At 45.1% G+C, this 13,473-nt stretch overlaps 1 long non-coding RNA gene across 3 annotated transcripts; it reads right to left on the reverse strand.

Annotated features, from left to right (window-relative positions):
• Nucleotides 1–946: 946 nt before the first annotated feature.
• On the reverse strand, nucleotides 947–8,693 carry LOC133899684 (uncharacterized). Of its 3 annotated transcripts, XR_009906383.1 has the most exons (5): nucleotides 8,489–8,693; nucleotides 8,283–8,384; nucleotides 8,075–8,166; nucleotides 1,488–1,582; nucleotides 947–1,412 (listed from the first exon to the last, which is right to left on the reverse strand). It is a non-coding gene; the product is annotated as an uncharacterized LOC133899684 (long non-coding RNA). The 3 variants fall into 3 exon arrangements; XR_009906382.1 differs by having other exon boundaries at nucleotides 947–1,582; XR_009906381.1 differs by having other exon boundaries at nucleotides 947–1,582; nucleotides 8,283–8,518.
• Nucleotides 8,694–13,473: the final 4,780 nt, after the last annotated feature.

A 13,473-nucleotide genomic window follows, 5' to 3' on the forward strand; every position in this document is an offset into this window, starting at 1 on the left:
CTACGTAACCAAGTGCCAAAATCATCTATGAGCTCTCGCGCGATCTAAACATCAGACTTCCCTGCATTTCTGGTGCGTAGCATCTTCTGGTGTTCTTCGACATATGGGTCCACTACAACTGATTGGTGTAGAACTACAAAATGTGCTTGCGTGAATGAAATGGGGTCGTTAGTGCGGAATGCGTTTGCACCTATTGTCCCTTTCCCTTGTAGCCTCCCCTCATGGTGAGATACAGGCACACTAATCGATTTGAGATTCATGTAGTCGACGCAGAAATCAATGACCTCCTCGGTTCCCCAGTCCTTGGCCATGCAGCCTTCTGGCCGATTTCGGTTACGAATATATTTCTTAAGAACTCCCATGAACCTCTTGAAAGGGTACATCTGATGTAGAAACACAGGGCCAAAAATTTGTATCTCTTTCACAATGTGAACAGTGAGATGCACCATGATATCAAAAAATGATGGAGGGAACAACACCTCAAGCTGGGATAGAGTCTCGACCATATCTTCCTGCAGCTTATCTAGCTTGATTGGATCGTTGGCCTTGCTTATCTGCACTTGCACATTGCAATTCTCTCTGCCTTGCTTAGATTGTAGCTCTCTGGGCCAAGATATTTGTTGCCTTCTTCCATCTCTTTGGGATGTAGATCATGTCTGAGTTTCAAACATTTTAGGTCCTTTCGTGCTTGGAGTGTATCCTTTGTTTTGCCAAGTATGTCTAGTAACATACTAATCAAGCAATCACACATATGTTCTTCCCAATGGGCACACAATCTGCTTGGCTTGGTACGTGTTTTCTAGAAGCACATTTTCCTTTGGAAGAAATTTCTTCAAGAACAGTAACAACTCTGCGAAGCTTGTATCAAACCACCCGTTGCTTGTCTTCAATTGTAGCAATGAAAGCACGGTACGCAACTTTGTGTGCTCCTTCTCGCAGCCCGGGAACAATGGTATTTCAAATTCCTCTAACATACACTGGAACTTTTGGAACTCTCTTTCATTGGTGAAGTTCCCCTCCCCATCGCACAACATCTGCTCGAGATCATTGATGTTGGCGTCGGCCAACATCTCTTCTAGATCATCATCAGCCAACGTGTCTCCGGTAGGCGGCATATCGATGTATTCGTCGACCGGCATATCGGTGCACATGTCCTCGTCTTCTCTTTCAATGTATTGCCCTTCCTGTACGATCACAACTTTACCATGCTCGGTCCAACGGTTATAGCCAGGCATAAAGCCCCTTAGTATCAAGTAGGAATGTATCTGCTGGGTGGTGGAGAACTGCTTCTTGTTCTCGCAATCGACGCATGGACAACACATGTATTGAGACTATGTATTTGACTTGTGCGTCATGGCTTGTACCACAGCTGCACTCACACAGCTCGCATCGTACATCCATCTTCTATCCATCTACAATTATATCATTATTGTAAATCCAAATTCATAACATCTACAATATTTTACGATCACCAACAAATAAATTACCCCGTCATCTCCTACCGGCAATTGGCCCGGGTTGGAGGAGCCGCCTTTTGCATGCTTTCACGTCCGCTTCCGATGAGTATTTGTTGGTGCCATCCCTAGAAATTTTCTTTATTATTCAACACCTTATCTATGACTCATTAAGGAAACATGAAAAATAAATATGCTCATGCATAAATATAATTGTATCTTGCTACATACCTAAATATCATTGCGAAATTTTCTAATTCATTAAAAATGAAAATAAATACGCTCATACCTAAAGTTTCTATATTGGGAACATGCTAATTAATTAAAATAGAACAAAATATAATTGGAGCTTTCTACATACCTAAATATCATGGCTAATTTTTCTAATTCACTAAAAATCAACCATAAATATGCTCATACCTAAAGTTTCTATATTGGAGCTTCCTAATTCATTAAAATATAAAAAATATAATTGGAGTTTGCTATATACCTTAATATCATGGCTAAATTTAATAATTCATTAAAAACCAAAAATAAATATGCTCAAACATATAGCTAATGTAAATCAATAATAAAGATACTTTCCACCAGAATTGAAGCTTCCATATCATAAATGAGGTATAATTGCATCTACATTGTCTAAAAACATCATGGCCATAGGTTCATCTCCATCATTTCAAAATCTAGAGCAATTTAGCAAATAAAATTCAAATAGAAATGGATTGGAGAGGAAGTTACACATCTTGGAACACCTAGGGCATGAGGAGTCCTCAAAATTTTGAAGCCACCAAGATCCTGGTGAGCAAAAATGGCCGCCACTGAGCAAGAACAGAGCTCCTCTCTGTTGTGCTCGAGCTTGCGGAAGGAGAGGGCAATCATTTAACAAGCTGGGAGTGATGTTATTCTATCACTGCAGGTCAGTGGATTAAGCCGGCAGTGATGAGGGAGCAAGGCATCACTACCGGCTCAATCCATCGACCAGCAGTGGTTCATAAGCCACGCTGGTTGATTCTTCCCGCGCGGCTTATGAACCGGCAGGGATGCCCCATTACTACCGGCCCATTAGGAACCGGCAATGATGGGCCGGCATATAAGGCCAGTTCTGTAGTAGTGATAGTTTTTCTAAGGTTTTGCTATGAGCAAAGAGACCACATCAGATTAGTTTGTAGAGTGCAAGAAATATTAAAAGTGAGCTACCTTTCAAAAGTTGATACAAGATAATTGCTTTGTCTCATCAGCAGGTTCTAGCAACCAGAGATCATTTCTTTTGTTGGTTTGTTCAAGTTGACTTGTTCGATCCTTAACAAGTTCACGTTGCCACATGTTGCTATCTAAACACATCCACCCCCTCCTTGGCCAAAGCATTAAGAAGACAAACACAAGCAACTAGTTAGCCTTCTATAGAGAGAACCAATCCACAGAAGTGAGGAGAAACCCAAATTAAAACAAATGACCGCCTTCTCCTACTTCCTTATCGCTGCTTTTGTTGCATTGGTCGCTTCTCACACCAAAATGAGCAAGGTGAGGTCCACTGTTGTTGGGGGTCATCATTAAGGACCCCAGCACCCCTAGCCCCGCCAGCCTACACCTATGGACCATGGGTCCCCAGAGGCCTTACAGATCTCTAGGCTCTAGAACTCTCCGAAGCCCTAGCCTCACGGAGCCCCAGTCCTCCAGGGCCTGGGCAAGCTCCCTGAAGCACAGGGGGCGTGTCATCAGGTCTTGGAGAAAGATCACCTGCAGGGAAGTGACTAGCACTTAATACCGATGCAAGTGGAGATCGTTCTGACATCCCAGTGGAAGTAGGAGCTGGACTGACACCTTGGACAGTGCGACGCCGCAATAAGCAACCAGCTGAGTACCATGCCCTTAGGGCCACTTGCACCATTGTATTGCTATAGTAGATAATATTTTCTGATTAGGGGTAAATGCATCCTACCTACACCCATGTTGTACAATTCGACCGGCCCTAGGTCCCTATGGTATAGTGATAGTTTGTACCGCTATCTCTATATGGGCATGCCTGCACATTTACACCCTGAACGACACTATAAATACAGACTCATGGCCATCAGGGCAAAGGACTAATATTTTTTACTATCAACATGTCTTTGGTTCTCCCTCCTTTCTACTTCTTCTCCAAGCTTGAGTCTCCTCTCTTGAAGAGACTCTCACCGCACTTTGTTCGTGGAAGATATCTTCTCTTCCCCCAATAGCGCATCGTCTGTGGGGATTCTGAACATAGAAGTATTAGAGAGGTAGGATGCCACCCAAAAAGAAAACCACCAAGGTCATAGCATATGCAGCCGACTCCTCGTCCACACCTATGTGAAGATCCACACGACCACCGTGATCAAGTGCACGCTATGCCAACGACAGCCCCCTAACCAGGGGGGATGAGGGTCCTTTGGCCACCACCAACCCGGCCACAACTTTAGCTGTTATTGACACTAGGGAGGCCCTCGCCTTGGAGGCCTAGCAGCAGCAGCAATGTAGTGAGAGCCCCGCTGTGTCCCTAGGGGCTGCAGCTAGCACCATCGCTGTGAACGCCATCTTGGCCGAATAGCAGCCATGCATGGTGACCCTCTAGGCTCAGCTGGAGGAGCTGGAGGTGGACCTGCAGGACGCACAACAACCTACCCGCATAAGCACCGCCGCTCCCTTAACGGCCAGCACCGTCCCGACCCAGGCTCCTGGGGTCGGCAAAGGCTTTGTCATCACGACCCATCACCGCTAGGCATCCCCCGCAGTCGATGCGTAGGCTCTGGAACCTCGGGTCCATCATCATGAGGTTCCGTTACAAGACTACGACTCTCCCCTGCAAGCAGACATGTAGGCCACACCTGTCCCAGAGGGTTTTCGGACCCAGAAGCTACCTAAGTTTAGGGATGATTCAAAGCCAGATGAGTTTGTTCGCTCGTACGCCATAGCTTGAGAAGCTAATAGAGGTGGACAGACTGCCATGGCCAAGTGCTTCCCTCTCACCCTGGAAGGGTTATCCCTCTAATGGTTCTGGACGCTAGAGCCTGGGACTATTTACGCCTGGGCTCGGCTCTGAGACCTCTTCTGCAACAACCTCCAAGGTACATTTTTCGAATCGGTGACCTCTAGGAGCTTGTTCAATGTCAAGTAGCAACCATGCGGGACCCTCTTGGATTACTTTTAGAGGTTTTCCCGAACCAAGGCCCATATTGAAGGCATCGGAGTCATCGATCATCGACATGGCAACCCAGGGTCTAGCCGATGAGACCCTCTTCAATCAGTTTCACCGGCACTCTGTGCACTCGATGGAGGCCCTCATGTGTAAATTTGAGGAATATGCGCGTGCGGAGGAAGAGCGGCTCTAACGGGAGCTTGTGCAAGCAACCCTAACCCCCAGCATCGAACCCGAGAAATCAACCTCGCAAGCAGGGTCATCACATCCCTTCCCTCCTCCTCCATTAGGAAAGAGGGACTCTGAAGAGGCTAATGGCTCCGGAGTCCACAAGGTACAACCACTTTCCACCACCTTGGATCAGGCCTTTTTTATCCCTGGTGTTGCAGGACTTACTCCTATCGACCGCAACTACAATCATGTTAGGACCTTTGCACGTGTCACCAAGTTTATTCTTCTTTCCCCCATTCTTTGAGGACTCAGGATTGTCCTTGCCAGGTTGACTATTTTTTGCATGTGCATGAGCTTTTGCATGCTTTGCAGACTTGTCGGCCAAATCAAAGAGCTCTTTGACTGTTTGGATCTTTCTAGTAGCTAACTTGTTATCTAGATCTGTGTCCTTGATGCCTCGCTTAAAGGCAACGATGACTGACTCGTTGGAGATGTTTGGGATTGTATTACTCCTATTGTTGAACCTTCATATGAAGTCTCGAAGAGATTCGTCTTTGCCTTGGTTCAACTGATGAAGATCATTCTCCATTCTTGAGAGTTCGAACATGCCCTGCAAGTTGGTGATGAACTGAGCCTTCAACTTAGCCCACCATCGGATTGAGTTGGGAGGAAAATTCAGTAGCCAGGACTGTGCTGGCCCTTCCAGCATGGTCAACAGATAGTTGGCCATCACCATGTTGTCACTGTCTGCCGCTCGAATAACAATAGTATTGATCTACAACCACTCATTGGGATTGAGCTTTCCATCATATTTTTGGATCGGACCTAATTTGAACTTTTTGGGCCCCAGTATCAACTGGAGCTTAGGCGCGAAGGCTTCGCAACCCCCATCAAACTCTTCAGGAGGTAGAGGATGAGAATTGTCACGCATGTTCCTTCAAACAGGGGAGTCACATTGACCGTCCCATCCTGGAGATCTGCTCTCATTATAGCGCCGGTCTTACTCATGGTGTTCCTTGCAACGGCTATCTATCACTCTCCATAGATCATGTTGATCATGAGGGATGCAGTTTCTCAGGTCTTCCTAGTTCCTGCACCTATGAATAGGGTAGTTATATCCTAGCTCGTAGAACTATGCTCGACCCCGACTGCCTGATCTTCCCATATGCTATTCTTTGAATCAGGGATGTCCATGTCCATGGCTCCTCGAACCGGCGCCTTGCCGACTTGGGGGCCTAGAACTGCCGGGGTTGTCTACTTAAGCATCCTGGATCTGAGCCACATCGAGTAAAGTCTTCACTTGATTGAGCATCAGGGTTAAAGGATTCGCTGGATCCAACTCAGAGAAGGATCTTAGAATCAGATGAGTGCCCTGGACGTTAGCCTCTGGAGTATTAAAGACACCACTGTCGTGGCTTGGCTATGGCTGAGGCAATAAAGCCTCGTGATAGTTGTCCTTAGAATATCTTTTCCTCGATCTTGGGACCAGTGGTAGTGGAGGGGTACCCACCAAAAGTCATCGTTGAAGACCAGAGGGCACCTAAACTCCTGTAGTTCGTCAATGATCAGTAGTTTTAGGAGCTGACTTTGCACCAGCCACAAACATTCCTTGTGGTATACTTCCAACGACACCGGTTACGTGGGCTGTGGCTACCGCTGCTGGGTTTGTGGGAATCTCGACGTCATTGTTCTATGCGGTGTTTTGATCTACCGCCATAGGGTCTTCGGGTGGGGTTCTGACTCCTCGTTCCATGAACACAAATCGGTTCGTTCGGCTACTCTGGATGTTGACCGAGTTATCATTGCCACTCTCATGATCTTCGCCCTCGCTGTCGGTGTCTATGCACTGGAGAACATTAGGTTCCTTGGGATCCCAGTCGAGATGTACCACCTCACGGTATGCATCCCATGGGCTGGACTCGAGGACACTAGTGTGGATCAGTCCACCTTGATTGTCCTAGCGGAAAACCATAGCTCCAAAGAGCATCTCAGATCCGGCAGGAGGCAATGATTAGATGGCTTCCACCGACTCGAAGTGGTTATAGAAACCGTCATGAGAGAAACCAGCTAAGATGTGAATTCGAGACATGATCAATCCTTAAAAGCAGAAGAAGTCCCCTACCTGGCACACCAATTGTCGAAGATTAGTTCCTAACAATATATCTGTAGTTGACTGCGACACCTTTGAGATCAGGGATTGAACACGAAGTGAGACACACGATGTAGACAGGTTCGGGCCTCCGTTGGAGTAATACCCTACATCCTGTATGGATGACGATGTATATGTATTCTTTCGAGTACAAGCAATGTCGCATAGACCTATTACAAGGAGCAGATCGGATATAAGCTAATCCAACGCATAAGTCACCGAGCATTTCCTATGGTCTTGGTGCTTGCTTCGAGTTGCAGATGCGTGAGTTTTTCTCTTCCTTCCCTCCTACATCCTGCATGACTGACGATGCGTATGTATTCTCTCAAGTACAAGCAATGTGGATAGACCTATTACAAGAAGCAGATCAGATCTAAGCAAATCTAGAGCTGAAGTCACCAAGTATTTCCTATGGTCTTGGTTCTTACATCGAGTTGCAGATGCATGAGTTTTTCTCTTCCTTCCCTCCTTTTTTTCGGGGGCTGGGTCCTCGCTTTATAGAGCTGATATGCCTCCTCCTATCCAGTCATAGTTGATAGAGAGTTCTCTATCTTGTCTACCAAGAGAAAGCAGATTCATCTGACTTGGATACTGGTCGTTCTTGAGTTGGGCAACCAATCGAGACCTTACTAGTATACGTCTTCTAGATTTCTGAGTGTACTAGGTACCACAGATTCGATTCTGTAGTATCCAGAGTTGTTATACATGTGCATGATATACCCGCCCATATATAGTGTATTCCTTATGCATATATACCTCATATTTAGATATTCGATAGCAGCACAAAGAATCAAGGCAGGTTGCAAGACGCACCCATGCAGATGGGAAGACCATATGTTCTTCCCTTATTCACCCAAATATACAAAAGCAATTATGTTAATTGCATAGGCATATTAGACTAAATTGTGAAATAGAAATAGAAAGCATATGACGGCAAATCAAATACATATGTTTCTTGAACAAAAATCAGAGCAATTTGTATTGTTCCTTTCAACAAAATCGGTTTGCTTTTGGGTTTCCATGAGCAAATCTAGGTGAAACATGTGAGCAGTTAAAGAACCATGTAAAAAACCGTACAATCTCCACAAATTTGCACAAAAACATGATGCTTTGGGAGAAGCAAAATAGGGAGAGAAAAGAAGCAACCTTAGACATTTTGTAGGCAAATTGGTACAAAAATCAAAAGCAACTTTTCCTCGCCCACGAGGAAGTTGTTAGAGAACTTGATCTAGAGCGTCCTGGAGGCGGTGCGGAAATAGGATGTTTTTGGAGAAGCAAAATAGGGGAAAAAAGAAGCAACTTTAGATATTTCATAGGCAAATTGATACAAAAATCAAAAATAACTTTTCCTCACCGACGAGGAAATCATCGGAGAACTTGATTTGCAGCGTGCCGGAAGTGGTGCAAAGAAGCTCGAAGGGCCAGTTCTTACTCTTGTTGTCCTTGCCACCGCTGGCTGTGAAGGAGGTGGAGAGGAGGAGGAGCAGCAGTAAGGAGGCAAGGGAGACAAAGGAGAGGATGGAGCAGAAGAGGTGCGTAGGGAGGAGGAAGTAGGTCTACCTAGGCTGCATCTCCTTGGAGGGCGCAACGGCTGGGATCTTCTCTCTGATCAGCAGCGTGTCAGCGTGGCACCATGGCTAATTCTTCTACTGGTGGTGGTTGGTGTATCGATAAGGTGGTAGCGGGTGGTGGTGTGTGGATAAGGAGGTGGTGGGCATGTGGATGGTGGGGCCCACCTGTTGAGTGGTGGTGCATGGATAAGGTGGTGGGTGGTAGGTTGTGCATGTGGGATGCCAAATGCATGCATAATTAGAAAGAAGTCTTTACCAAAATATATAAGCCTCATGTTGGACGGAACTATGCTCCTGTGGTTATGGAGAATATATGGAAAATTGATTGGAGATCATTTATGGACAACTATAACACACATTAGAAAATTTTAAATTATAGTTTCTGACACTACTATAGAAATACCCTTTCTTGTCCCGCTATCACTGCGGTTTCGACAAGAACTTATCGTTGTTGGTACTTATAAAAAATCCAGCAGTAATAGTCCATTTGGGAAAAACCTGCGATGATAAAAAATTATCATTGCTAGTTCTTGTTAAAAACTGACAGTGATATTTAACTTATCACACTACTACAGAAAGGCACATCAGTGCCAGTTCAAAAATACCATCAGTGCCAGCTTTTTAACCGACACTGATTACTCAACACTGATAGTACATGACTATCAGTGCCAGGTCTGGAACCGGCAGTAAAAATTCTTTTCACTGCCAGTTGTTAGCTCCAACCGACACTGAAAAGTTTCCGGGTGCCAAAAAATAAATGAGCCGGCTCGTCGGTAGCCGCTATTGTCACCGCGGTGCTCCCACCACCACCGCCGCCGCCCCCGCAAGCTCAAATCGAACACATCTCACAATCAAATTCAATACAACAATTCTTATCTCATCCATACAACAGCGCAAGAGAATCTACCAACTATATTTCATACAGAGAACACATATATGCTACAGTATCCAGGTTACAAAGAAGATAACACATGTAAGCGAGCAGGCTACGAGCGAATCAACCAACTCTTCGACCAAACACACGATCATCCGGCCTCCACGTGCGTGGGCACCTTTCACTGCAACAAAACCCCAAAGATTTCGTGGACCTATTCCAATTCCAGTGGAGAAACAACTTCGCGCAGATACGCAAGCCCCAATCTTTCTCAAACAATTGAGCAATTGAGGTCACACCCACCAGTTCTCACAAATCAAAGATCCCACGCACCTCTCGACGATGAAAGCCAGCGCATCTTTGGAGCAGTGCCGGACCCGGATCTGGTGGAGCTCCCCCGCGGTGAGTGCAGCAGTTGAGCAGAGCATGGCTTCGACACAGCGCTGGAATGCGGGTATCCACCACACGGTGGCGTCGGCGTCGACGGTCATTTCAAACCCTGGCTTTGGGAGAAGAGATAGCGGGGTTGAGCTCTACCCTGGAGAGGAGGTGGCAAGCTTAGGCTACGGGAAAGGAAGTGGCTCCCTCGAGCGGCTGGAAAAGGAGGTGGCTCCTGCATAGCGACCAGATGGGTGGCGGTGCAGGAGAGAGAGAGGGGAAGAGATAAGGTGGAGAGAGAGGCTAGCTTGTGGACTTGTGGTGGAGGACACGGGATGAAGGGTACTGGAACGGTCAGAATCGACGAACGCGAGAGCGAACCAAAATGCGATTCAACTAAAATTTTGGGTCCGGGTACCTTCAGTGTTGGTTGTGACTGTAACCGACACTGATAGTTGACTATCAGTGCCGGTTCGTGTTTGGAACCGGCACTGATGTATCAGTGGTGGTTTCAGCCAAGAACTAACATTGATAGTGACTATCAGTGCCGGTTCTTAGCTCCTTAGTCGTCTTTCACGCGCGGAGTTTTAGAACCGGCATTGATACGTCTATTGTAGCGGTTATCGTTGAACTAGCACTGAGGGGGCACTATATATGACCCATTTTGTAGTAGTGTCATTACCAGTTATTAAGAAAAAACAGCAGTGATACTATAACTGCTAGTTTTCAATACGAACCTGTAGTGAATCGAACCACCGATATTATCCTCCCACGTGCCCGTTATTGCTTTGCTTCCACATTTCTCCTATCTCTATCTCTATGCTCGATCCAAACCACTGAGGCCACCACCTCACCAAAATCCCATTTGGCTCCCAACTACACCATCTCACCAAAATCGCATTTGGCTCCCAACTACAATGACGCCACGATGCCAATGGCCACCTCGCTTCTCATCGTGGTGGTATTGGCCCTCCTCCTCGCCGTCGCCATGGTGCCCCCCGCCACAACTGAGATCCGGCATCGCCTCTGACCCGTCAGCCTCTGTCGAGCTCGACCACTGCTAGCTCAGCCTCTTCCTCTCCACCCTCGATGCCTTGGTACACGTCCTCCACCAGCTCAGCCTCTTCCTCTCCATTAACACCCTCAGCGACAACCTCCTTTGGATCCACACATCAGCGACCACCTCTTCGAGATCCTCGTTGTGGCTTCCACGGTGAGCTCCTCAGCACGAGGAGACAAAAATCCAGAAGATTGCTCTTGAACATGGTGACCTCCTCCACGTCTTCTTGGCTTGGTGGCCTGCTTTGCCTAGGTGGACGGTGAGGTCGTCGACGGTGGGTCCTGACAGTGTCAAGTGATGATGGCCCCATTTTATTTTTTTTTGCTTTTGGGAAGCTCTATTACTGCTGGTTCTATAACCGGCAGTGACAAGGGTTCATATTACTGCCGATTGCCCACTGCTAGTTCTAAAATCGGTAGTGATTCCTCTTTGAAACAGGCAGTGATGGCATGTTATGTGGTAATGTGATGAAAACAATATACTTACAGTACAATAAATAAGTTATCAAGTGAAAAAGTTGTCAAGTTAAACATGATTAATCATGATGTACTAATTTAGTATATATTCCATCCGTATGATACATGCTGTCAGCAGCCGACTACTTGGCCTAATATAAAATGTATTTCCACAGCTGCTGCTTGTGGCAGTAGGAGCTGCAGGTTAGGTATGTTATGAACAAGTCAATAAGATTTACTAGTTAGATAGCTTTGTTAATTATTGAACTGATATTACTACAAGTCTTACTTATTAAATCACAAGTAAATTAGCACGTGCCATAGCTAGCCTTTTACGAGTTCTCGCTTAGTATGCACATTGCATATTGGATTCGTGCAAGTAACCATTCGAGAAAACTCGTAAATGTTAGAAACATTAATCTTCCATGACTCTTAGTGATCAATGACAATATATACAAAGTTGTTCATTAGTCGGATTAGGTGCAAAGTGAAGATATTATAAGTTCTGTTTGTAACATCATTGTCAACGCTTGGGTACATGTGTAACTCCATGCATGGGTTGACCAATGCGTCTCAATTTCTTAGTTTACTCCACTATCACAATCCGCAGGCTATCCATTATCTTCTACCGTGTGACTATGTCTTCCTCTTCACAAAGTTGAGTTCTCTAAATATTAGGATTTTCCATGATTAAACTAAATGATGGACAAGGACAAATCCTTTCTTTAAGAGTACATATATGCCCGCAAGAACTGAGATTCAAGTTAATAGCGGTAATGGAAATCACACTTTTTTTACTGCCGAAATCTTTTAGTCTAGATTTGAATACGGAAAAGGGATATCTTCTAAAACTGCTACAAATACCATACCTAAATTATGAAACAATTATAATTACTGCTAGTAAGTCCTCCGGCCGGATATAGTAATTATAAATACTGCTGGCCTCATCAGGATATAATTTTTTGACGAAATTGAGGCCAAGTACAGATTCAGGAAAAGATGCCAAGAACACCGCAATCTTGAACCCGGCAACACCGAACATTAAGAAAACGATGTGCATAGTTTTTCTAAGGTTTCTGACGAGAGTAAGAGAAAAGGGCAAACTCTCTTTCCAAATGAAAACGTGCAGTGCACCAAAACGCGCAGACACCAGAGACCACGTCAGATTAGTTAGTATAGTGTCAAGATATTAAAAGAAAGCTAGCTTTGAAAAGTCGCTACAAGGTAGTGCATCGTTTCATCTGCAGGTTATAGGAGACAGAGACCATTTCATCCATTGGTTGGTTCAACTTGGCTCGTTCAGTTGACCACCACACACACATCCACGTGCCACTGAGATCCTCACAGTGCTTGAAGGAACACTCTATGTTGGGTTTGTCACCTCCAACCCAAACAAGCTCTTTGCCAAGGTGCTCAACAAGGGTGATGTATTTGTATTCCCCCAAGGACTCATCCACTTTCAATTCAACCCTGTCCATGACAAGCCGGCGATCGCCATCGCTGCGCTAAGCAGCCAAAACCCTGGGGCTATTACCATTGCCAATGCTGTCTTCGGATCGAAGCCACCGATCGCAGATGATGTATTGGCCAAGGCATTTCAGGTGGAAAAGGGTACAATTGATTGGCTCCAGGCTCAATTCTGGGAGAACAACCACTACTGAAGGACATAACTCGTTGGTTGTATGAAAAGATGTATATTTATAATTTGCAGAGGCTGTGTTTTAATTTCTATGTTACAAGCAATAAAAAAGTGTCATGTATGTACTTCTATAACAATTTTGTTGCGGGATATCAATCAAATCCCTGACAAATAGATTTCTAGGCTATTAATTTTTTATGATGTACCTTGGTCTGTTTTTCTTTCCATTAGTAAAAAGATATGGTGCGTAAAGTTCCCGCATAAATGTTTTGATGACACTTCATGCGTAAAAGTTCCCGCATAAATGTTTTGATGACACTTCATGCGTAATGCGACTGTATAGATTTTTTGAATGTGGACATACACATGGAGGTAAAATGGTGTTTTCGGCCATTGTCACGTAACATGTTGGAGCGAATTTACCTTTTATAGCAGTAAATAGTACCTTTTATAGCAATTTATCAATCAACAAGACACTGGAATCAGTAAATGGAAACAAAAAAGTTGCATGATTTTGCTCTATAAAAGTTAGTGTTGTATTGAAAGATATATATGTTAGGATAACTAT

This window comes from Phragmites australis, chromosome 18 (assembly GCF_958298935.1).
Source record: "Phragmites australis chromosome 18, lpPhrAust1.1, whole genome shotgun sequence".
NCBI classification, from domain to species: domain Eukaryota; kingdom Viridiplantae; phylum Streptophyta; class Magnoliopsida; order Poales; family Poaceae; genus Phragmites; species Phragmites australis.